At 39.7% G+C, this 24,252-nt stretch overlaps 1 protein-coding gene and 4 non-coding genes across 8 annotated transcripts in view; 1 reads left to right on the top strand and 4 right to left on the bottom strand.

Annotated features, from left to right (window-relative positions):
- LOC124155500 (unconventional myosin-XVIIIa) overlaps positions 1–24,252 on the top strand; it is a 730,850-nt gene that overhangs the window by 117,009 nt on the left and 589,589 nt on the right. The window lies entirely within an intron of this gene.
- Positions 8,516–8,587, bottom strand: Trnaq-cug. The gene has a single exon. It is a non-coding gene; the product is annotated as a tRNA-Gln (tRNA).
- Positions 11,650–11,721, bottom strand: Trnaq-uug. Its single transcript has one exon. It is a non-coding gene; the product is annotated as a tRNA-Gln (tRNA).
- Trnaq-cug lies at positions 13,076–13,147 on the bottom strand. The gene has a single exon. It is a non-coding gene; the product is annotated as a tRNA-Gln (tRNA).
- Positions 14,774–14,845, bottom strand: Trnaq-uug. Its single transcript has one exon. It is a non-coding gene; the product is annotated as a tRNA-Gln (tRNA).

Here is a 24,252-nt window from a genome sequence, read left to right as displayed (position 1 = left end):
GAAGGAATGCTGTAGTCCCAATATCTCTCCAATTGAGGAGATAATCATTCCATTTCCCCCCCCTCCCCCCAACCCCCACCCCTCGCGCCCTCCAATTAGCTTCCACCCACTCCATTCTCTCCCCTCGTTTGCTGAGCACCCCTCCCTCCCCCGTATTTATTTCCGCCACCGTCGCTAATTTCCGTTGATTAACTGCCCGGCCCCTCCCCTCTCCCCCCTCCCTTCCTCCTCCTCCTCCCATGCAGCCCTTTTGCACTGCACGCTCCGTTCCAATTCCAGGAATTCGAGAGCCAATTACTTCGAATTCCTCTTGCTCGGACTGTTCACTCTCGCTGTCTTTTCATTAAAACTGACCCCTCATTCAGAGCAGACTTTTCCCCGGACCATGTGCAAAATAGCCTGTGCCTACCGTCGTACGATAGATGGGACGAAGAGAAGATAGCAATGGAAGTAATGCAATATAAAAATAAATGTTAAAATAATTTTGTCGCGAACTAAAAAGAATGCAATACATTTTCTTTGAAGCTGACAGAGTCATTAAATAAATTGCTTCATATACAGCGGAAAACGTTTGGAGCATGTCCCACTATAACACTAAATTTATACTAAACATAGTAACATAATGAAACTAAGAAATCCAGTGGACTACAGTTAATTACATTTTAATTGACGTTGAGTAAAAATTAAGTGTTATAGTGTCATTCTCGTTCCTTTAAATGATCTCTTATGGTGGCCATTTTTTAAAACTCATCTCCACATGTAATTTAAAATTCTGAATAACAATCAATATACAGTTGAAATCATATTGAATGTGTTAGAATATTGCATTTTTATCTGGTTTTGAGTTGTTCAGAAATTTTCAGCTTGATAGCTAATCGGAAGGTGAATTAAAATTGAGTTTCAAGATTTAATCCGGACTAGATGACGAACAACAAAGTGAGTTTATAAAAACGTTATAAAATACTGCAGAGCTAAAATATTTGAGAATTCTTTCTCTCCTCGAACTATTAGAGATAGCTGGAGAGAAGCTGGCCTCGGTGACGACAGGGTTAGGTCCTTGCATGCTAATCCGAAGAACGCGGGTTCGAGTCCCCCGTGGGTATGTTGCCTTTATCTAATGCATGGGTGTATATGATCGTCCTGTGCTGTTTTTTGTTAGATTCCCAGGGCCTTAAATGCACTGTTTTCGAGGTGGGGAAGATAAATAATCACATAAGAGTTGCGAAATGCATGAAATGAGCAGGTGATATTGCTAGTATAATTGAAGTCGTGTCCATCTCACTCCTTTTCATCATTTCAGTTTTTTTCTATATTTCGTAGGGGTTTCTTATGTAGATATTATAACATGATTTTTATTGCTAATATTATTAAAATATAGATACTCGAATTACTAGTAATGCATGTCGCTAAAAAATCACACTGCCATACATTCGTTAGGTTTCTCGTGGGGTACAATGCAGATGTCTATTTATTTACTACTTCAGGGGTTGCTAAGGTAAAACTATGCCTCTCATTGGATTTTAAATGTTCTCGGAGTCTTGTCGCTACCACGCCTTGGAATCTTAATTATTCCTCCGTCTTTCAAGAGTTATACCCTGTTTGCGCCGGTGCAGTTCCCTTAGCATGGAAGTTTTCAGTTTGGGAACCGAATTAGTATGCTTGAGTGAACTGTGATTTTTTGCTCATCACTGCTATGAATCTTTTGTTCAATCTCTGTCGATTACCTCAGCGTCGTGAAAAATCAATATTACGAGGGGCTGGTGTCATTACACTGCCAGTGTACGTCTCTTTAATTGGCTCTTGACGAGAGCGTCAATATCGATGCCGCACGATCTGAAAGCAGTGGTAATAGGAAGAGATTTGTGTCAAAAAGTGGTTGTTTTTCATTCAGGAGAAATGAAGTAGTACTAATGTCAGCGTAATAGAACCGTGCAAGGACTTAAAGTCGAATTTCCGGTATATTGTGTTTGCTTTGGTGTATGATTTTTGCCTTATTCTGTACATTAAACATTGTGATAAATTATAATCGGGATATCATTTTTGATTTTTGTTTTATTTCTCATTATTCGACCTGTTAACATCATGCCAGGTTAATTTCTATTTACGGTTACAATCAGGGATGCTGTAATATGATGTTATGTGACTAGCACTTGGAAGTGACTCATGTCCTTTAGAAGACTCTTGCCTTCCCAGGAAAATAATTGATTTTTAAAATCATAATTACGGTGGCAAACAAAAGGGCAAGTGAATTAGTTGGCTTTAGAGAGAATGGTGAAGAAAGGCTAAATAAGTAGTGGGTATCATTTAATTCGATATGGTATTGCAAATATTCTAATAGTTATTGAGATTATAGTTTTATACATTACTCATGTATTTAAAAGAAGCGACATGCATGCTAATCCCGTTATCGTTGTCTTATCTTTGAAGCGGCTTTGCTATAGTTTGCGCCTTTGAGCTTGAGTTCTTTTGTATTTATGTTTGTTATTTTGCAACTCTTATGATATCTCTAACTAAGTGACTGAGGCAGGCGAGTTTAGTGGAAGGACATCCTGAGTTAACGAAAAAGAAATAGCATTTTTAATTTTAACAAGTTAATTGCGTACCGTACTACGCGTTTCTATCGTTAGGTCATTCTCTTCCTTCTCTAAATTCTTTCTTTCTCAACCTTCCCCTTCCACTTCCCACCCACGCTCATCCAAATAGAATTAATACAGACTCAGAAACTGACAATATCGCAGTGTATTTGAAAATGGCCTGACGGTCAGAAAGCGTTGTTAAATACTATCACAAAGCGCCTTCCTCGATAGCTCAATGATAACGGGTTTCGCATACATCTCGCTTATTTTTAAGTACGTATGTAATGTATAAAACTATACTGTTTATACTTATTAGAATATTTGTAATATAATTTTGAATAAATTGACTCTAACCACATATTGAGTCTTATTAAGGACAAGAGTCACTTTCGAATGCCATTCACGTAACAACATACTTCAGACAGCGTATCTATGGCTTATTATAATTCGAAAGTAACCGGCATGATGTCTAAAAGTCGAATCATGGGAATTTCAACACAAAGAAAATATGATATCATTATTATGCTTTAACACAATGACTATTGTACAGAGTTGGGCAAAAATCACTCATCAAATCAGACAAAAATCTGCAGCGTGCCATCCCTCTTTCGTTATCTCTGTGATATCTCTTTAAGGAATCACTTTGGTTGCGTCTTCTTATTTGTGTTGCCCCTCCACTCCAATGCCTCTTCCCTCATTTCTCCTCTCGACTCTTCTTTTTTGAAAAATCAATCCTCTGCGGTTCCCTTGCGTTCGTAACGATCTCCGTATGCGTGCGCGCATTGATTGGAAAACTGTGCGAGCGAAGACGATAATTAACATTCTGAGGAATGTCTTTGTGGTCTTTCATTAAGATGGTGATTATTTCAAGTTCTCCTGTCAACGTTGTCGGCATTTTTAAGCCGTTTATCTAATCGTGCATCTCTATCTCAGAATATTATAGCTTTCTCTTTATTTTTCCTAAAGCCTCGTGTGTTAAATGCATCGATTGGTTGGAGCCCAATTAATTTATACAAGTACCATAATATACGTGCAGATTTACAGGTTTGCTTCATCTTCTTATGGTAGCCAGACGTCCGGAAAATTTCTGATTTGTCCTGCAGTTCTTACCTTAGTCCGATGTATAGGATGAGTTTCAACATTATTCAAAATTCATCTTTCTAAAGAGATCGATAAGTTTTATGGCTCTTTTTTTCTCTCCAAGAAAAATTTCACAAGTATTATGGGCACTTATTGTATGCGGAAAAACAACATCTTATACAATCGATTCTGAAATATATTTCCCTAATCTTACCCATGTGATCGTTTCTACCATAATATTTAGGATCTCTCAAAGTATCTTGAACGTAAATCAAAAAGTATTCTGCTGGAAATTTCCGCAAAATAATTAGTAATCTACATTTAGCTAATGATTCATCGTTGGATACTAACTGCTAATACTAATTTCTGCCGCCGCTACCATTCTTATCGAGTTAGAGTTTTGAACTCCTGTTTCCTATTACCTCTCCTTTCTTAGTCTTCTTGTTCTTGACCTCATGCCTAATCGTCTGTGTAAAAACAATCCATGTTGACGTGGGTGACGTAGAGTCATCAATGCCATTTTGTCAACGCCTGACAATTGACCATATGCGGCAGGATTTTGTCATGGTAGGATGCCCCGTTAGTGTTGCGTGGGAAATCTTCCAGAAGAGTTCCCTCGAGGCTTCGTTAAGCACTTCAAACGTTTGAAGCAATGTCAACATCCAAGGGGTAATCTTTGTTGCCATTCTTCCTCGTGTGACAAGCCGACTTCAGCTCGTGTCTTTCCATCAACCTTGCATTCAAACTCAATTATAACCATAATGTGGTTGAAAAATTGTTCGGAAGAACCTCTTCATTTATGGTTGTGCGCTTTACGAGTGAATGCATCTTCTGTGTAAGGAAACCTCAATGCAGTGTTCAAAAGAAATTTTTCTCTCTAGCCGCTTCAGTGCTACATCTTCCGAGGGTTTTGTAGAGCACATCGCGTGTATAGGGTGATCATTAATATCATTATATACTAATTATTATTATTATCATTATAGGGTGATGATTATTACTGGTCCATATTTGTTTTCAACCAATTTTCACCAACCAAATCAGTATTTTGAAAATCCAAAGATGGGTGTATGTGAGGGCAAGACTAGTGTACGGCAGGTCTTGTTTATCTTTAAGAAGCAGAAGTTTAACCTTCTGGCACCCTCGTATCGTAAGACCGACGATTTATCGTGTTTCCTCCATGTCAAGCTTGGTAAGAGCCGAAATATTTTTAATTTATTATTATATTATGCTTTTCTCTTGGGCTACAACTGTGTCGCGGTGGAAAGGCTTGCGAGTTCCTATGACCCCTAGAGCTGCACTGGCGGGATTAATTCTAAATTATTCCCGTTAGCGCCACCCATGCCAGATAGGTCGAAGGGTAGGAGCCAGACGAAAGGTAGTCCACGTGATGGTTTCACGTAAAAAACACGGGATGGAAGTGGGAAACCCTACCAACTATCACTTCCCTGAAAACATGGAGCGCATCAAAATCATATTATACTCCAAATATTTTATTTCATAGTTTTAATCTAATCTATCTTCAAATAACTCAAACTTCGTGGTCTATTTTAGTCATTATTAATGCATTTTTGGGGTAACACGAGTCGAGACTTCAGAATTTCCAATGTTTCCTATCATATGGTAGTAGAGACAACGGGCAGAAATTTAGCGAAACTTGGCTTCTAGTCACGTATAGAAAGAAAGACGCCCTGAAATTTCTCCTCCGTAACTGAACCACCTATAAAATGATGCTCAATGAAGGCAACACGATCATTTTCCCTGATGAGATCTCCGGCATGGGAGGGGAAAAATTGGCAATTTTGAAGTCTTAACGCGGGCAACCCCCAAAATCCATCAATATAGATTAATCTATCTTCATTGCACTGCAGATATAAGGCGTTTACAACCGGGGAATCTAGCGAATGGCAATATTTGAAGATTACAAACACCCTATTACCTGGATTTGAGCAACCAACCCTGGCGGTACTCGAACCTGCGACCTCCGGTTTGTCAGGCGAGGTCTTTACTGTGTTACTGGTTTAAAATGATTAGTATTTGAAGTTCCTCGTTAGAGTTTTATGAAATGTGTACGAAGAGTCAATCCTCCGGTGTACTTTCTCATTGACTCCTCCCCTGCCCCATCATCCCCTCCCCCGCTGCGTTTTACCCTTCCTCATTATCGCCATGGCATTCTCCCTTTCCCCTTCTTCCAATCAACCCATCCTCGCGAATTTTCCCCCTCCTCCTACATCAGGTGCTTCCCCAACTACCCCCACCCTATTCCCTCACCTACTCCTTCCCTGCCCCTCTCCCCTGCAGGGTTGCCGGGTTCTTCGCATGAGCTGGTATCGAATATGCATTACGGAGCTAGCGATGAAGAACACCCCACCGTGGAATCCCGTTGAGCAAGGGTGGCCAATATATCGGCCCGCGGTTACTGAGGTTTTGGTGCTCCGCTAAAGCCTGAATCACACGACCTTTTTTCAGGGATAGGGTCCAGCGATAGATTTTCAGGGACCAAAAGAGGGATCGCTATAGTTATCATTTTCTGAATCACACGGTCGTTCCCACCGTCCCTTTTTCCACCGCTTATTCCGTCTCGTACCGTATTTATGTTATTCAATTGTGAGCCAAGCGTGGCGTTGCAATCGCTGCCAGCGTACGTGTGTTCTGATTGATTGAAAGACTGTACAAGCGATGGTTTAGGCGAGGGAAAAAGGGACGTGCCCAGTAATGGAAAAGTTTTACATCCCTGGAGCCATCGCTGAAAATGATTGCGTGAATCTGTCATTTTTCCGCCATCATTTGAATTATCGCTTGGAAGGGAGGAAAAAAATGATGGTGCGATTCAGGCTTCTTCCGGAAATTAACCCTGAATGGCTCGTAGATTGCCCACCCTTTTAGCGATGTAATTACCCACCCGAAAACTGTTGCGGACCTACAGAAAGCTTTAAATGAGTGTTAAAGGAATTGAGCTGGGGGTGGCTAAAGTCTCGGAGGATTAGCGCTGGGCTTAAATTTCCTAAGCAATTGAGAATAAATCTCTTTCAAAGCGACACGGTGAATATAATATTACAACCCCACCTTATTTCCAGGTCCGAATGAAACAATAGATCAAGAAATATTTTCCCGAACGGATGGATATGGGTAATCGTTTTTCCCCTGAAAAATAAATTATTTAGATAAATGCTAGCATCCCCGCCAAACACCCCCCGAAACGAAACCTAACACCCCCCGCCACACGCCTTTTGAGTTGGCTTGCCAGGTAGTATGTAGATGTGTGAGTAGTTAAGCTTCGATAGCTTTTTTAATGTTCCGCCCTCTTCTTTGAGATGTTTCCATTGGCTCTGGTGGGTGCGCCTCGTTGACTGCGGTTGTACCCGCGTTCTTGTTTTTTCCCGGAATCCACTCTTGAGCTCGTTGTGAAATCTCCGCGGGCTTCGTTCCACTCCCGTGCAGTTTGCGGTTGGTTAGGAATTCCTCTCTCGGTCGGACTTTTAATCAAACGAATGCATGGCATTCCATCCGACCGTCAACCACGGCTCCCTAATTATCTCCTAAATGTTCCACACGCCAGAAACAATCTCTGGAAACACTTCTTGCAATTCGCAGTCATCCTTTTTTTCCTCCAAAATTTTCATTCGTGAGATGCGCGAATTATGTTGCATGAATTAAAAAAAAATTGATATTCATCAACTCGAAAACAACACTAACCGGTATTTAAATCGAGGGGCTACAATAAATAACAATGGACTATCACAAACATCCATGGTCCTGTATTGGGGCAATTCAACCAGGTGGTGTTCGAATCCGCGACCTTCGGTTTGGCAGACAAGGATTGTAGGTACACCATCGCCACCGGAAAAACGACGATTTGAATGTATTAAATCTTTAGATCCCAACTAGCTTTGAACTCGGATCGCTGGATGATGTCTCCATGTTCCTGGGCTTCACCGCGTGGATTTTTCTTTATAACGACAGTTTCTCCGGTATTCCAACCGGCGTCTTCAGGTCGATCATTATTTGCTGGAGTCCAGAAGGCTATGCATTGCACCATGGGATCCCTGTTTTGTTTTCATTTTTACAGTAATTACCGAACATTTCAAATCTATTTATACTTTTTGTCGCTCTTCATAGTTAAAATCACTTGGTTTTAGTTCCCAGAAATTTAACACTATCACCGACCCGGGTGTCAAGACATTGCCATCTACGAGGCGTTGAAACTATTGTTTTACTTTTTTGCGGAGTTACTCAAGTTATTTTAAATACGAATTTCACTACAGCTCTCATAATTATGCTAGAACTTCTTACTTATATCGCTCGTTTCCTTAGAACCAGTTTTTGTGCAAACTATTTGTATGTAATTTGAAGTGATGACAAAGTAAATGACGATTCGTGTAATAGGTATTAAGTAAATTCTGATTGACAGTATTTTGTTTGCTTTGTTATATATGGGAAGAATGTGAAATTAGTTACTAGAATCGGAAATATGGTTTAATCATATGAAATAAATATTGTCCCTGGAGAAGTGGGAATATTTTCAAAAATTCGCTATTAGGCTTTCTTGTTGGTCTAGAAAAGTAGGACCTGGTTGCAGTTGCTAATAATTAATAAATCGTGATAGGCTTTATTATTTAGGCTTAATTTGACTGCCATTCTAATCTGATATACTTCTCCGTTCAAGGAACGTGAATTTAGCCTGTATTTTCAATAAGGTGGTATGACAAATTTTAATTCCTCGAAGCTGATCGTTATGAATTATGATTTATTAAAAGCTATCGGTAAGATTCTGAGTGCAGCATTATATTGAATCAAACATTTTGGGTAGATCTCGGTGCGGCTTTATGTGTAAAAATAACGATTTGAAAAAATAAAATTTCAGGTCCCACCGAGATTTGAACTCGGATCGCTGGATTCAGAGTCCAGAGTGCTAACCATTACACCATGGGACCAGTTGATGGTAGACAGTGTCGCATTGAAAGATCTCCTGTTGTATGTGTCAGTACTTTCCCCTCCGCAAATTATTTTCCAATTAATATTAATAAGTAATACACATAACGAAATGATCACTCCGCAAATTGTCCCGGGAACACAAACGGACTGTTATGCGGTGACAAGTCTGCCGAGTGATGATGGGAGGAGTTTAGGGTATTAAATCTGTTCTTAAGGCGAGTCGCGCTATACAATCATTTACATTTAGAGTCAGAACAGCAATTGTCAATTAACTCTTGATATTTTGATAATAACAACGTTAAATGCGTGTTCAGTTATTTAATATTTTTGCTTCTTATTTGGTGCATCAAATCAAAGCTTGTGTTGAGTTGATTGTGCTTGAAAATGTGATATGGTGTATTTATGGATTTCATTTTATGTGCGAGTGATAATATTTTTTTTTCGCTACGCATGCGATTGCGGTTGAAAATAAATTTAGGCCTCGCCGAGACTTGAACTCGGATCTTTTGGCTCAAAGTCCCGATTATGATTTACTCATTATTGAATACGGCCGCGTGGGAGTATGCGTGTCAAATTTAACCGTTTACAGACAGAACAGCAGTTGTGCGTTCACTCTAGAGCGAATAAAAAAAAATATTGTGTCAAAATAATGATTCGGAAACATAAAAATTTACGATCAGAATATTTTAAGTAAACGCTGATGCGTATGTAAAGTCCGGAGGGCTAAACGACGAAAAGGGAGGATAGGTAATAGCCTCGTATGTAAAGAACTTTCACGTTACAATTTATTGTCTACCATCAGGCCACCCTGCGCTTCTCGATAAGGAAAGTGCCAAGAGAAGTGAGAAACTTGGAAGAATGATCGTAGGCTTTCCCGGCGTTTAGAAACTTGGAATTCATGGTCGCTTAGCAGGATTTTTATGTTTTTTCTTTGAGCTTGTCAATAAAGGTGCCTACTCGGGAGAATGACCAATCGCAGAAATTGTATGACGTGACCAGGGTCCCCACTCAACCGTGAAAACCTTAAAACCGTGAATTAGCCGTGAATTTCGTCTACCGTGAAAAAACCTGGAAATAGCCGTGAATTTCATCATAAAACCTTAAAAATTTCTCAAACTTATGGAAAAAGAAATACAATTGACAGATCAAAAGAAAAAATGATATTTCAATCATGTTTCAAAGTGAGCCACATACAGACACTGTCCACAAATTTATCTCCACTCGTACATTTGAAGTGCAATTATTGGTCCTTGTGCCATGATGACACATTGATCTTGAGCCTGTGATTGGAAGACCGGCGTACAAAGTTTCATTAACCCTGGCGAAAAATCAGACACTTCTTTACTTCCCTACCTCACTGCTCCCTCCATTTTGCCACTCACAACCTTAAGCTTCGCCTAAATTTTGATATCGATAGGTTGCGTCATGAGAAATAGCACTTTCATTGCTACGTTGAATTCACGGCGCCTGTCGCGGTTGATAAAGTTTTAGTTAACTTGCAGGCGGTGATTGTTACGTCGTCAATATTTCTGTCTAAAATGGCTTATCAACAGACCGTGAATTTGATGATATTTAGACCGTGAAAACCTGGAAAAACCGTGAATTTTATAATTTAGTTAGAGTGGGAACCCTGCGTGACGTAACAAACGGTAATGGGAAAACGACACAGGGCGCATCAAACGCCACAGGGCGCATCAAACGCCACAGAAAGTAGTACTACGGGGTTCGGGGGCATAAGGTGTACCTATATGTACTAACTTTGGTCGCAATCGATGCTGCCGCATGGAATCGCGTAGTGGACAGACGAACAGACAAACTCTTCTACATTTATAGATAAATAGAGACATCACCATACAAACCCAGTAATCACTCCACACATCTTTCAAGGGCTGAAAGAGACTGTTTATGTGTTGCAGCTCTTTGTTGGAGGAACTTTGTTAGGTTGGGAATCACCTCATGCGATGTTTTGAGGGAGAAAAATTTCCTGGATAGAAAATGGCAGTGACCCTACGATACCCGGGTCGGTTTACATTGAATAAGCGTATATTTATCGATTACTTTTAACCTTGACGCTACTCACAAATGAAAAAACGACTTCGTTTTCTTCCAATAATTTATTTTGACGGTACGACATGTTTCGACCTTGAGCGGTCATTTACGAATACAAAATTTTGTCAAAAGTCGGGTAAATTTATACCAGGAAGGGACTTGAGAAGGTTGGATAAATTTACCCGACTTTTGACAAAATTTTGTACTCGTAAATGACCGCTCAAGGTCGAAACATGTCGTACCGTCAAAATAAATTAGTGGAAGAAAACGAAGTCGTTTTTTCATTTGTGAACTTCAACTTCCACAAAGTTGAGCCTGACACCATTGAACTTGAAGCTACTTACTCTGTAGTGGAATTCAGCCGCGTCGATCACAGTAATTTGCATTTTGTGGTTTGAACTGCAATTATCCATTCACTTATGATTTTTAGGCCATCGGCGGTATAACGCGATAAATACGTGTTCATATAACGAATAATTTCTGTTTTTCAGTGTATCTTATTAAGCTTGGGATGAAACGATGGCAATGACAATTAGAACTCGTGCAGCGTAAAAATGTGAATTCGTGGTATTAATTGCTCCATGGTATTACGGGCGCGAAGAGTACTTTGCTTCTGTTTCAACAACTACAGCAGCAAATATTTTAGATCTCGCAGATATTTGAACTCAGATCGATAGATTCAAAATACCAGATGGGCAAAATGCCATTATGCCATTGGACCGATGAAGTTGTGTTTAGATGTTTGATACATCAAACCTGCTTCGCGCGGTAGCATGTCTTCCTCAGGTGGAAAACTTTAATGTAATGTGAATTCTTCAACATTTTGTTGTAATCAAAGAAAAACATTGAATGTTAATGTAGTTTAACTCGGATGAAATTAATGAAGGGTGAAATTTTATAGTGCGTTATTTCTAACCTATATAAACAACATAAATTTCTAACCTAATATAAACACGCACGGGCGTGTAGAATATCTTCCATTCATTTTAACGCTTGCAGTTACAAAAATTTTAGGTCCCACCGAGATTTGAACTCGGATCGCTGGATTCAAAGTCCAGAGTGCTAACCATTACACCATGGGACCGTTGGGAGTGGATGTGAATAACACGCTTTCAGTCTTCACATGGCTTGCGATTCCTTAGGTCGCATGACGTCGCAATCGCTCAGTGCTGCGGAAAGCACCCGATATTACATTACCGAGTTCAGTTCAATCTCTGAATTTAAATCTCTTTTTTCGTATGGCATGGGTTGATTAACCTTTTTCTGTTATGTTCTTCGATCGGTTTTTCTTGTTTACTTCTCTAGGAATATAGACTTAAGGAACTTAAGGAAGGACTTAAGGAAAAGACTATTGATGTCGTAGCTTTAGAGCGTGCCTTTAAATGGAAGTGAAACATGGGCAAGGGGGAAGAGCAAGGCTTGGTGCTGGAGGAGAATGCACAAGATCAATCGGGTAGGTCATGTAACAAAGGAGGAAGTGCTGCAGAATCAAGTGACTTTGTGCGCAGTCACGCGCACGAGTGCAAAGTTAAATACTCCCGAAGTTCGCTCTGAAAAAATGGCTTGGTGGTGTAACTGGATAACACATTTGACCGGCAATTGGGAGATCCGGGTTCGAATCCCGGCTAAGTCAAATATTTTTCATGGCGAACTTCATCTTTTGGTGTATTTAGAGGAGGAAGTGTCCAGAAGGGCCGGAAAAAGGTGAATTTTTATGAAGAGCTTAAGAAAAAAAAGAGCAAACATGATAGGATATTGGGTGGAATATTGCGGGAAAGAATAATTTTCGCGAACGAGCACTGCAATTCTAAGAATACACTAAACTATTGATTGACATTTTTATTCATATTTAAAATTTATACCATCGTAACTTTAGTAAGAGGGAAGTCAATGCTTGTGAACGCTTAAGAAATCTTATCACTTCCGACGAACCGATCCTTTATTCGTGACGCAAAACTAGTTTAAAACTTCTAAAACCTATCATCTTGTACTTTCCTGGCCGATAAAGTTAATCCTTCTCAAAATGATCATGTATCCCAAGAATTAAAAAAATAAACTCACTTCAGCCTCAGGCTTAAAATTTTATGTTTCAAATTTTGGAAAATGATTACAACGGTTCACACCTATATAATTGCAAGATGTTAATCTAAGTATTTATCGAGCGATGCGTCACGAATTAAGGTAAAGTTCGTTCGGTCAAGAGGAAGTGATCGTCCTCCAAACGCACTTCAAACATGGTTGGACGTCTTAAGGCATATTTTTCATTAGAATGTCTTCCACTATTTTAAAAAAGTATTCCACTTCCACTTTGAAAAAAGTATGCATTGTGAAAATTTCTGTTCATTGTTCTCTGTGACGAATAATCGGATTTAAATTTTGGCTAAAGTGTAAATTGAGTTCCAATGAAAAATGTTAAATATGAATTGTAAAAAAATAACAGGTCCCACCGAGATTTGAACTCGGATCGCTGGATTCAGAGTCCAGAGTGCTAACCATTACACCATGGGACCGCTTAAGTATTGCTTGTTGAAAGATCTCAAGTCTCCTATGTCTCACAACTTTTTCGTTCGCTAGTCATTATGCATTTAATATTAATAAATCACCACACAAAACCCAGGTAATCACTCCGAAAGTTCTCGTAGGAACGCAAATGAAGTGTTATGCGGAGGCAGCTCTGCCAAGCGATAGTGGGAGTGTAGGATTTTCAATCCGTTCTTAAAGTGAGGAGCGCGTTGTACAATCGTTTGCGTTAAGGGTGAGGACCAAGTCGCTGTTACTCCCGAGAAAAAAGTGGCTTGTTTTTGAGACCGCGGTGATAGTCGGAACTAATGGCAGTACCTGTCCTCAACCCTGGCAGACGACGTTATGGCATTGAAACCCGTGTAAATTAAGGAAAAATTTGTGGAGAATATGTCGGATTCCAGAGATATAACGCCAAATCTTATTATTTTAAATTCAATAACCATTCTTTCATGTGAACTGTATGAGCTTACGCAGGGATTCTTACCCTCCTGTACGTTAATACTGCGAATTATATGCCGGCGTATTTTTCCGTTAGGCTACGAACTTGTAACTGCTAAGTACGCCTTGAAGCAATGGAATAAATACTGGAGATTATCTACGACATTAGCGAACGGATTCTGGTGAGGATAGATATTGAACATTAACTTTTGACATTCAGTGTATCGCAACTTAAAACGCGTGTTCAGATAATGAATATTTTGTGATACTATGTACGTTTAATGTGACATCAAAAAGCTTGTGAGACTATTGAGCTTACAATGTGAATTTGTGTTTTTCATGGATTTCATTTCATGTGTGATTTGAAAAATACACTTTAGGACTCACGGAGATTCAATCTTGTGTCGTTGGATTCAAAGTGCTTACCATTACAACATGGGACCCCTTGTGAGTGGGGAAATACACATTTGAAATATCTAGCCAACTGCGTCCCAGTTCTATCACGCTCGTAACTCCTTTTCCATTAGTCATTAATGCGTCATTACACAAAACTTGGCGGTCACTCCGGGAACACCAGGTTTATAGTAACATAAAGGGGCTCTTAATTTGTTGGTGGTTCTGCTTAGTGTGGGTGGAAGGGTTGGAGGAACTTAATCCATGCTTGGAGAGATTCGGACTCATTACAATCATTTGCATTTTTAGGTGAGAATAGAGATCGTGAAATCAGTTAAATTTTTAAGGTATTCGTTTTTATTATTCTTCTTTTTTATTATTATTCGTTTAATTACGTGTTCAAATAACAAATATTTTACTATCCCTTGGAATCTTTTTTCTATCATCTTGAAATTCTCTCAGCTCATAAATTTGATTCTTGTCAACATTTACCAAAATCCCAAATGAAAATTTTACTATTTTTTCGCGGCTGGAACTGTTTTTTAACTTGAGGTAGAGAAAATGATGGTAAACGTGTACCCGAATATTTTCAGTATTTTAAATGTTAGCTTTATGGGGCATTATTTCTTGAATTAAGTTCGTTGGGGGTTTGTCTCAGGCCTGCACTGCGCGATTGTATGTATTCCTTCAATGAAAAAGTGAAGGATCGTAAAAATTTCATTCGATTTTTTTTGAAAACGTAAACTTATTGAAAATGTTACTATTTTGACTGCAAAAATAATAGGTCCCACCGAGATTTGAACTCGGATCGCTGGATTCAAAGTCCAGAGTGCTAACCATTACACCATGGGACCGTCTGAGGTTCAAGATGATAAGATAGTTCATGTTTCAAGCCTGCTTAGAGCGGTAGCATGTCCTCCTCGCATGGGAAACTTAAATGCAATGTGAATTCTTTTACGTTTTCTCCGTTACCAACAATCACATTGAATGGTAGAGGTAATAGTTGTGTTAGACTTTGAGTGAAATTTTACGGTGCGTTAGTTTTCACTTAGTAATTGTTAAAATGTTTGGTCCTTCTGAAATTTGAACTCAAATCGCTGAATTCAGATTCCATCGATTATGAGCTTTTCAATGATTACCCTAGATCCAAGCTGTTAAGTTCTGACGTCTGATTTACGAGGTAGTCTTTCTATTACGCTTTCAAAGCTATAGCTCCCCTGTAATCTTTTATTGTAATCTCTAAAAGTCATGATCATCATGTGGATGATTCGTTTTTATTAGTGTTTTGATCCTTTGCTGCATGACTTAATGTGTATAAAATAAATAATTCTACGTTAGTTAATCGCATTCCCTATTTTTAAATGTGATTGTTAGGTAAAACTCATCGTTTCAACAAGTCGGCAAAACTTTAATTGTAGTCTGAGAATTCAGCGTGATATTTCAATGGCTACCCAAAATTTGGCGGCGTACTACACCCATTGGAAATTTCTGATTTATTTTCCGCTGAAAACCAAGAAATAATCTTCTCTTAATGCATTATTGCGACGAGGGTATAAAGCATGCTGAGCAATAGATAGGTGTGGGCGGGTGACTTATTTATTTAAACAATTTTCACATGCAGCCGCGATGCCAATTTAAAGTGAAAATTAAGAAAAAAATTGAAATGAGAAAATGACAATAACAATCTATAAAATCTAATAAAGAATGAACAGGAGGAGAGAGGAAAGCATTCAATTAGCTGATAAATGGGACATTGCTTGTACGGTGAAAGATGAGCGTTTGGCTAGGGAGATACTATAGCAGGCAGATGCATTAGGGAGAAGGAGCTTTTGGATCGATTTAGTATTTTTAATACCAATAGAGACATGAGTGTAAGCATGTCAGAAGTCAAGTTCAGGGTATTATGAAATAATTTTAAATAAATCATAATTAAATTACTTCTTTATACCCTCAAATCGACTTTTATTTTGGGAAAAAGTTATAAGTTAGGTCCTTAAAAGAGAGACCTAAACTCCTTTCTCTGATGGTGATGGTTGGCCGTGGGAACGCAAGAGGCGTTTGCCATGCCTGCCTCACTTCGCTTCTTCCTGAAACATCCTCGAAAGAATCGGTGAATGAGTGCCACTGTGAGAGTTTTCAAAGGCCTCTCCCTCATTTCCCAATCGCAGCGGAGCCCGTCGCCTCTACGGCTCGTCTCTCAAAAAGTCTAATCAAGATGTTCCTTGGGATATGGAATGGAAGAAAAAAACTCGAAATGACCGTTTCATATCTCCCAACGCTCGCCCACCTTGCAAAAATTAAACATTGTGTTGATGTACGGGGAGGGGAGGGTTTCACCGCAGGGGCGGACCAAACCCCAGCCTCTCAACTGAAATAGGCAAACTCACCAACACCTATACGCATGCATGCAACCGAAACTATTTCCTTTGTGAGGGCTGAAGGGATCCAAACTAAAGCTTCTTGCTCGATAACCCGGGATTCTTCGAAGGGCTGGGGAGACTCTGCTAAGGACGACTACTGTCGGCGTCAAAATGATGTGCCGCTGTATTTTGCAAATTTATATCTTGGCTTGTGTGCATGCTAAAATAATGTAGAACGAGCGTGATGCGCCCGCTCCAGGCGGGCTTCCCCCGCTCTTTTCGATGCATGTCCACAGAGGGATAGGCGCGTTTCTAATTTTAAAATGTAGAAAAAAAGGCAGGGTCTTACGTACAAATTTAATTGGAATGTTCATGTACAAATTGAGGTCAGAGGACCTCTTTAAACACAACATTGGAAGTAATTACACTATCCTCTGTTAATACTTGTTTAGCGTTTTCCTTAATATTTACAAAAATATTTGGAAAAGATCTTACCCTAGAGAATGCTACATAAAGTTGGCCATGAGAGAATACAGGGTCAGGCATGAATAAGCCAGCTCTTTGCTCTGTGCAAAGTCTCACCCTGAGCCTTGTTAATAGTCATCGCATAGGAAACCATAATGGGAAATTGTCTGCGAGTCAAATTAAAAGGCATGGTGGGATCCGACGGCGTTAACTGTATTCTTGGGATGAGGACAACCTTGCCGGAATCGATTATTTCTTTAATCGATTATTTTTTTATCGATTATTTTTTTTTTAACCAATTTAGGAAACAATTGCAATATTTAGGAAGTAAGATATGCCGTCGCATGTTCTCAGATAAATTCTGTGCATTTTGGTACCTCATTTGTTGAGTTTGGTTACGTATAAGTTGGGAAAAAGGTATCTATACAGTAGAAATAATATAGAGGATGAGTAATTTTAAAGATGATTTAGTTCTAAATCCTGAAATATTTTTCTTTACGAAATAAAGTAAAAAGGTAAGAAAAAAGTTAAAAAGTATTTCAATCAGTTTTATTTTCTCTGTCGGCGTAAACTGCAGGACTAGATATTGTTTAAACATTTTCGTCAATTAACAACAAATTAAGCGTTATAAAAATATGCAAAGGCCATTTTATTTATCTACATTAATTTTTGCAACTCATTGTGGACGATGAATGCTTTAGAAGTAGTAGTTTTCCCCAGGCTGAGTTACAAAGTTCATGAAGATGACAAAAGCGCTAATTTTACGGCGCGCGGAGTGAAGTGTTGCATTGGCGTGTCTACATTTTTAAAGCTTTCGTAAAACAAAAAATTTTCCAGGATTATGAATTAAATTATTTTTAAAATGACGTATTACAAATTATTTTAGAATGCACACAAGACCAAATATAAATTTGCAAATTACGGCGGCATATCATTTTGACGCCGGCAGCAGTTGTTGGCATATGTACACACACAAGCACTCGGAAATGCGATCACAGATACGGGAGGGTCTGAAATCTGTTGGGCAGGGGAGGGCGTCGATTGGAGGCTGTTGTTCGTCACCTGGGAGACGGAATACTTTCCACTGCTTGGGGAGAGTGGTTGCTGCACAGCCGCCAGTTTAAGATTTGTCATTGCCTTTTGACATAGGCCCTTCTCTCATGCAGGGCTGGATTTACGTCGTTCTTTTGGGGCGGTTCGCTGCCATTCGTCGTGCATAGATGTTATCATAGCTGGGAAAGTTTTCAAAACCAGTCCCATGGCGTAATGGGTAGCACTCTGGACTCAGAAATCCGAGTTTAAATATCGGAGGGACTAAATATTTTACAATTTATATTTTGTTCCCGCCTCGCTGGCGGTGGAGTAAAGCATCGACTGGTAAATTGGAGGTTTTGGGTTCGAGTCCCGCCTGGGTAAGTAGCATAGCTATTCGTGATCGTCCTTGGTTGCTGTTCGTTGGATATCCTCAATGTAAACGCCTTCTAGGATTTTTTTTTGGGGTGGTGAAGATAAAATTAGATTAAAAAAGTAATCGATTAATCACTGTGAAACTCTTATAACTTTAGTTAAAGATAATTTTTGAAAAAGTAATTGGTAAATGTCATAGCTGAGACATGTTTTCAGTTTTACTGTTGCTTTTGATTGTTTCAATAGCTGGATGGGAACGAATTTATGAAAATAATGTAGTTCTTAGGCTCTATAATAGGTTGATTTAAAAATTGGTTATATAAAAATTGGGTATGCTTATCTAGTGGTATTTCTTTTGCAAAGTATCATTTTTATGTTCATGCTTTACTTTTCTACCCATTTACTTCCATGCAGTGTTGGGTAATAGTTTTATTAGGTATCGTATGAAACCGTTCTAATGTGTAAGTCTGTTGGGTTTCTTAGTTACTCTACCCATGGATCTAGGATGTTTACGAATATGCTTCCTCTAGCAGTTGTATTATGTTTCTAAACTTCTTGTAGAAGCATTGTTTTTATTTATATGTTTCAGTTTTACTGTTCTTATATCAGTTTTTTCACATAATGTTAATGTTGTTTCACATATTGCCCGCTGTGTGCGGTGCAAAGAGACAAGAATCGATGGCTAAGGTTTTATAGCATTTTAATTAAAACAATTTGTGTTACGTAGTTGGAAAAAATGAGCAAAATATTCTCGTGAAAACGCCGAGTTTTCCAGATGTGTGCATTAAAACAAGTTATCTGTATGATTTCGAGAGCATGAAATTTTCAATAGTTATTTACCGATTTTTGCGATTTACGAACGGTTGTCGTCGGCCGTCAAAGTCCTCACGGCGGATCATTTCCCTCTATCCCATTCGCAATCCCCGCTATCTCCTCCCCCAACCCACTTCTGCTCGTGATTGCCATTTTTCCCACCCCAGGCACCTTCCGTAGTTCGTGTCACGCGAGCAAAACAAGTTTTCCTCCTCCACGGCATAATGTATAATAAGGAAGAATCTGAGAAAATCTTCTTTTTCCCGAGGGAAGATTTTTCGTTTCGGCAAAATTTACCGTTGAGATTACGCGTAAGAATGGTCATTTTCAGCCTGCCGGTGTTATAATCTTCCTATTCCGTTTTAATTTTAATTAAAATGATTCTTCAGACTCCTAATCGAAATTTTCGGTCGAGGAAAGAGGAACTATCCCCGTCGTGTGCGATACAATCCGCGTGTGGTGTTCTATTCGTACGAGACCTACTCTCTTCTGCCAAGTTTTACGATTGTCCCTCCGCTAAAAAAACATTTGAGGGTTTCTTCAATGATGTATGATCATGGGGTGATTAAACATGGAATTAATCGAGGTTGGGGTACAGCAAAAAAATTTGCGTAGTTCACAAGTGAATATATTTGCCGGATTCGGTGTCGTTGGTTTTAAGTCCTCGCCTGGCAAATCATAGGTCGCGGGTTAGAGTCCTGCGTGGATAAGTTGACCTTATGCAGGGTATGGACGTTTATGATCATCCGACGTCGTTATTCCTAAGATTCCCTCGTTGCAAAGGCCTTAAATGCGCTGTTTTCGTGGCGGTGAAGGTAGATTAAAAAATATTGTATCATCATAAGAGAATAGCGTTGGGATAATGAAGACAGCATAATTAAAAGTGAATTTTCTTGCGTAGTTTTCCGGGGCGTTCTCATAATGAGTGAGGAATCCCGGGATCACCGGGATTTTTGGTCCGGGTTTAAAGTAGAATTCATAAAGATTGTACTGACTCTTTGGATATCATTAGACCAAGGCGCAGCCTAATTCACTCGCCGGCTGCCGCACGATTACCGAAGGGCGGCAATTTTGGGTCTCCATTATGGTGGTATGGGCACATTATATACCTTAACCGTGGTGCTCTTGTCCCTTATCTAAAGGTAGCAGGTAGGTTAAAGATTAAACATGAGGTTGACCAAAGACCATGAAAGGTATAAATGCCAGGACACGATGCATATGTCCCTCAACCATGCAATCTATCATTAGCTGACTAGTTGAGACGCGTCTAGACGTCAATATTTAGTTATTATTATTATAGTATTCTACCGATTAAGGTAGATTTCCATGTAGTACTAAAGAAGTGATATGGGAGCCTCCCTTTCCTTCCAGCGCTACCTTCTTCAATTCACTGTGAGGCCTACTCCCTTTCAATCTATCTAAAAATCATATTCTTTTCCTTCCCCTCCTTCCCCTCCTTCGTTTTTCTATTTTCCTAACATTCTACCCTATAACACCATTTTCAACATACCCTCTCCGCTAAGTATTTTGTTAGAAATAAATATGACTATTTCTTGTTTTTTGTCCTACTTTCAAATCTGAGCGACAGTATTTCTCTCTTAAGATGGAAATAAATGCACGTCTGTTTTTTAGATAAGGTGCTAGTGGTGGGTGTGCACCGACGGAAAAATCCGATGGCGGCGACATCCGGGCGTATTGTTTGCGACACGGACGTCGCGACGTCTGCGGCGATGTGTGTCGTCAGGAGTCAACAATCCTAAGATTGGTTTGACGCAAATCTCCATTTCGGTAGGCCTTTCATATCGACGGATTTCTTCTCTTATCTATCCTTTATAACCTGTCCTATGTAACTTATTCGGGGCCGTCCCTTGCCCTTCTTCCCTTTTACTTGCCCTTCAACGATTGTCTTCATTAGGCCATCATGCCTCAAAATGTGGCCAACTAAGTTGTCTTCTGCTTAAGGTTTTTAGGAGGCTTCTCTTTTCTCCCACTCTTCTTAGCACTTCCTCATTAGGTAATCGGTCGATCCATTTTATCGTCATCTTTCTTCTGTAGTACCATATTACGAATGCTTCCACTCTTGACTTCTCTGCTGCTGTCAACGTCCAAGCCTCGCTTATATAGAGAAAAATACTCCATTTGGAGCATTTGATGAATTTTTTCCTAACTTCTATGCTTGTACTATCAGCTGTAAGAAGATTCTTCTTATTTTTATAATCCCCTCCTCGCCTGTGCTATTCTTCTGATTTTTTTTCAAGCCTCGTCCATTGTTGGCAATTCGGCTATCTAGGCAACAAACACTCCTTCAATGTGACTACGTAGGTGTTCAGGTTCCAATTTCTCCATGTTTCCGGTGCAACCACGTGGGTTTGTTGGTGATGATAACAGTTTCGCTGGCACTGCTGCCAGCGTCTTCATCTTCGACCTGAAGACGCTGGCAGCAGTGCCAGCGAAACTGTTGTCATCACCAACAAACCCACGCGGTTGCACCGGAAACATGGAGAAATTGAAACACTCCTTCACTTCTTCAAGCTTTTGCTTTCCTATCTTGAAGAGGTGTCACAGTTTAGTTCCGAACGAAGCCAAATCACCAACGATGGACGGAGGAAGAAAGAAATAGTCCGTGCTGATACATAAGCTATCTTATCTCTAGCCTACTCGCGCCCACCTCCAGGTTGTACACTCTTGGGGTCACCTCGCACTCTTTTTGACCTCGCCACTGCCTTGGGTTCTCCTTCCGTCTCACCCTCTCCGATGTCCCTTTAGCCCGTCCCGTTCGTGAAATACTGCTCCCTCGTTGCGCTCTCGTTTTGCTGCCCCTATTGGTCGGTAATGCCTCATTCACATTACGATTGTTCCAGCGATTGTCGGAACTATCGTGCATTCACACGACGATGGTTAAAACCTGTGCTGCCCTCTAGTGCTGACATCTAAAGTAAACGGGAAATCGACGGTTAGTAAAGCTGTTGAGATATGCAGGGTCAAGATATTACTGTGTTCAACGTGTACTTACCGAATAATTTTTCTTCCGCCCATATTCTTCCTTCCTAGGACAAATCCATGAAAAAAATAGAGCGAAGAGAGCTACACGAACTTTTCGTCTTTCTCTTGTCGCTTCCTCTTCCGGTCTCCCAGCGCCTAACCATCGTAAAGTGGCAACGTTCGGAACTACGTGAACTATTGTCAGGACATGCATTCACACGGCTAGTTCGGCCAACTATCGTTAGGACGATCGTTCCGACAATCGTAATGTGAACGAGGCATAAACGAAAGACTGACGAATGAAAATCAATCCGCTCCCTCCCTCTCTCTCCGTTCCTAGCCCCTATGATGGACGACGGCGCCTAGAGTAGGACGCCCTTTCACTTCACTCACTTCTCGTCTCTTTCCATCCCACGTTTTAAATTTTCCCATCAACGGGTCGCGCTCCTACATGCGCACTTGCCATTGGTCGACCGCTGTCGCGTTGGATATTCACTCAGGTTGAAAAATGTGCTCCCTCGCCGCGCATACTGGTCTCCGTATTAAAGACATTAATTTCATAGGTGCTTATGCAATGAGCTCATTTCTGCGTAAAAGGTTTGCTAGATCCACCGTTTATATTTTCACGAGATATTGATGCACGACGTGTTTTCATACTATACGTTGGCATGTTCCTATTTTCTTTCGGCGATTTCTTCATGCCGTTCTTTTCAGATATGGAGTTGATTTAAGCTCCAGTTTTCATTACTTTCGTTCATGTCCCTTCTTGGGTAATACGTGTCGTTAATGGTGACTAGAAGTTTTTTTATTCGTTCCATACGGCTAGAATTATTACTGAAATTTCTACAGAGGCACGAGTACAAGTCATCTCGCTATGTTGCTTGTAGTCAATCCAGCCCCAGACGAAAATGTTACTCAAGTGGCTAATCAGGTGGCAACTTATCCTTTTAGTAGTTTCTGAGAGTTGTGTGGAAGAATTAGAAACCAATTAATTTTTTCGTTTTATCTTCTATCTATCGAGTGTATCCTCTCTGTTCTAAATTGTGTACTTGTCAAGTCATTTTACAGTATGTGCGATATATTCATGGCTTCAGGGAAATAAAATTTTCTCATTTGATTGAATTTATTCGATTGTTTTGCTTACCAGTTCTTTAATGTATGGTTTGCTTAGCCGAGACTTCCATTCGTTTTAAGTCATCATATTAGTGTTTATAGGTTGTTCATTCCTCATTCGTTCTATGGCGCCCTGGTCTATGTCATTCTTCACTCCCGCTGCAGTTGCTCATATGTCGGATTTTTTGGATTTGGCCTCCATGACTGAACGCTCTGAATTTAACGTCTGAAATCTCACGCTTATTCCGTGTTTCCACAAATTTCATACTTTTCTATTTCATGAAATAATTGCTAAAGAATATATGCATATATTCCGTTATTCATCACTCAAGGTCTCTTTGCAAGCATATAAATATCAGCCTGGTTGTAATAGCAATATAACGATGTTGTAGATGAATGGAGTGGATGGACAATTTGTTTGAGATGTTTGATTCTATACTTCGGTTGAAATATTCATTTCATGTATGGCTAGAGTAATTTTAGTAGTGTTCAGTGTGTATTTATGCTCATTCTCAGTAGTTTAGCCGGTGTAAAGAAATAATTATGTAGGGGATGAAGAAAATACAATTCAAGTGGAGAATATTATAGAAAATTCATAGCCTCTTGCGGAAGAAAATTTATTTTTTGTGGAGACGCTCTAATTATCATAATTATAATATTTAGTTAGTTTCTGTGCTGTATCTAGTAGGACTCTTGAAAATTCGAGGTAGAAAGCTTTTTTATCGGTAATATTGTCATCGAGGTGAAACATCTTCAATTGAGTGCAGGAAGGAAAATTTCCTTCAGCCTTTCTGTGTTTAAGTTTTGGAAATATTCCTCTAAAACATATATTTTATTTAGGCGGCATTTCTCTTTGCTTGTCTTTCTTGGAAGATGGCGTGATGGATGTTTGCCTTATGTCTCGCTGGATGACATCGCTCGGGCGAAAGATGTTATCGATCGCATAGTGCTTTTCAGAGAAATTACGAGTTGGGTGGATCCAGGTTCGAATTCCGGTCAGGGCAAATGTAATAATCATCACTTTTTGCTCACTTGTGGTTATCTGTGCCTCAGATTTGTCTCAAGTTATTGAGTAAAAAAGAAACGGGGATAAATTTTGTTTTAACTCCAGTTTTCGTTTG

Source organism: Ischnura elegans, chromosome 3, assembly GCF_921293095.1.
Source record: "Ischnura elegans chromosome 3, ioIscEleg1.1, whole genome shotgun sequence".
Lineage (NCBI taxonomy): Eukaryota > Metazoa > Arthropoda > Insecta > Odonata > Coenagrionidae > Ischnura > Ischnura elegans.
The sequence above is the reverse complement of the archived record's forward strand: the minus strand, read 5'-3'. Positions and strand labels throughout refer to the sequence as shown.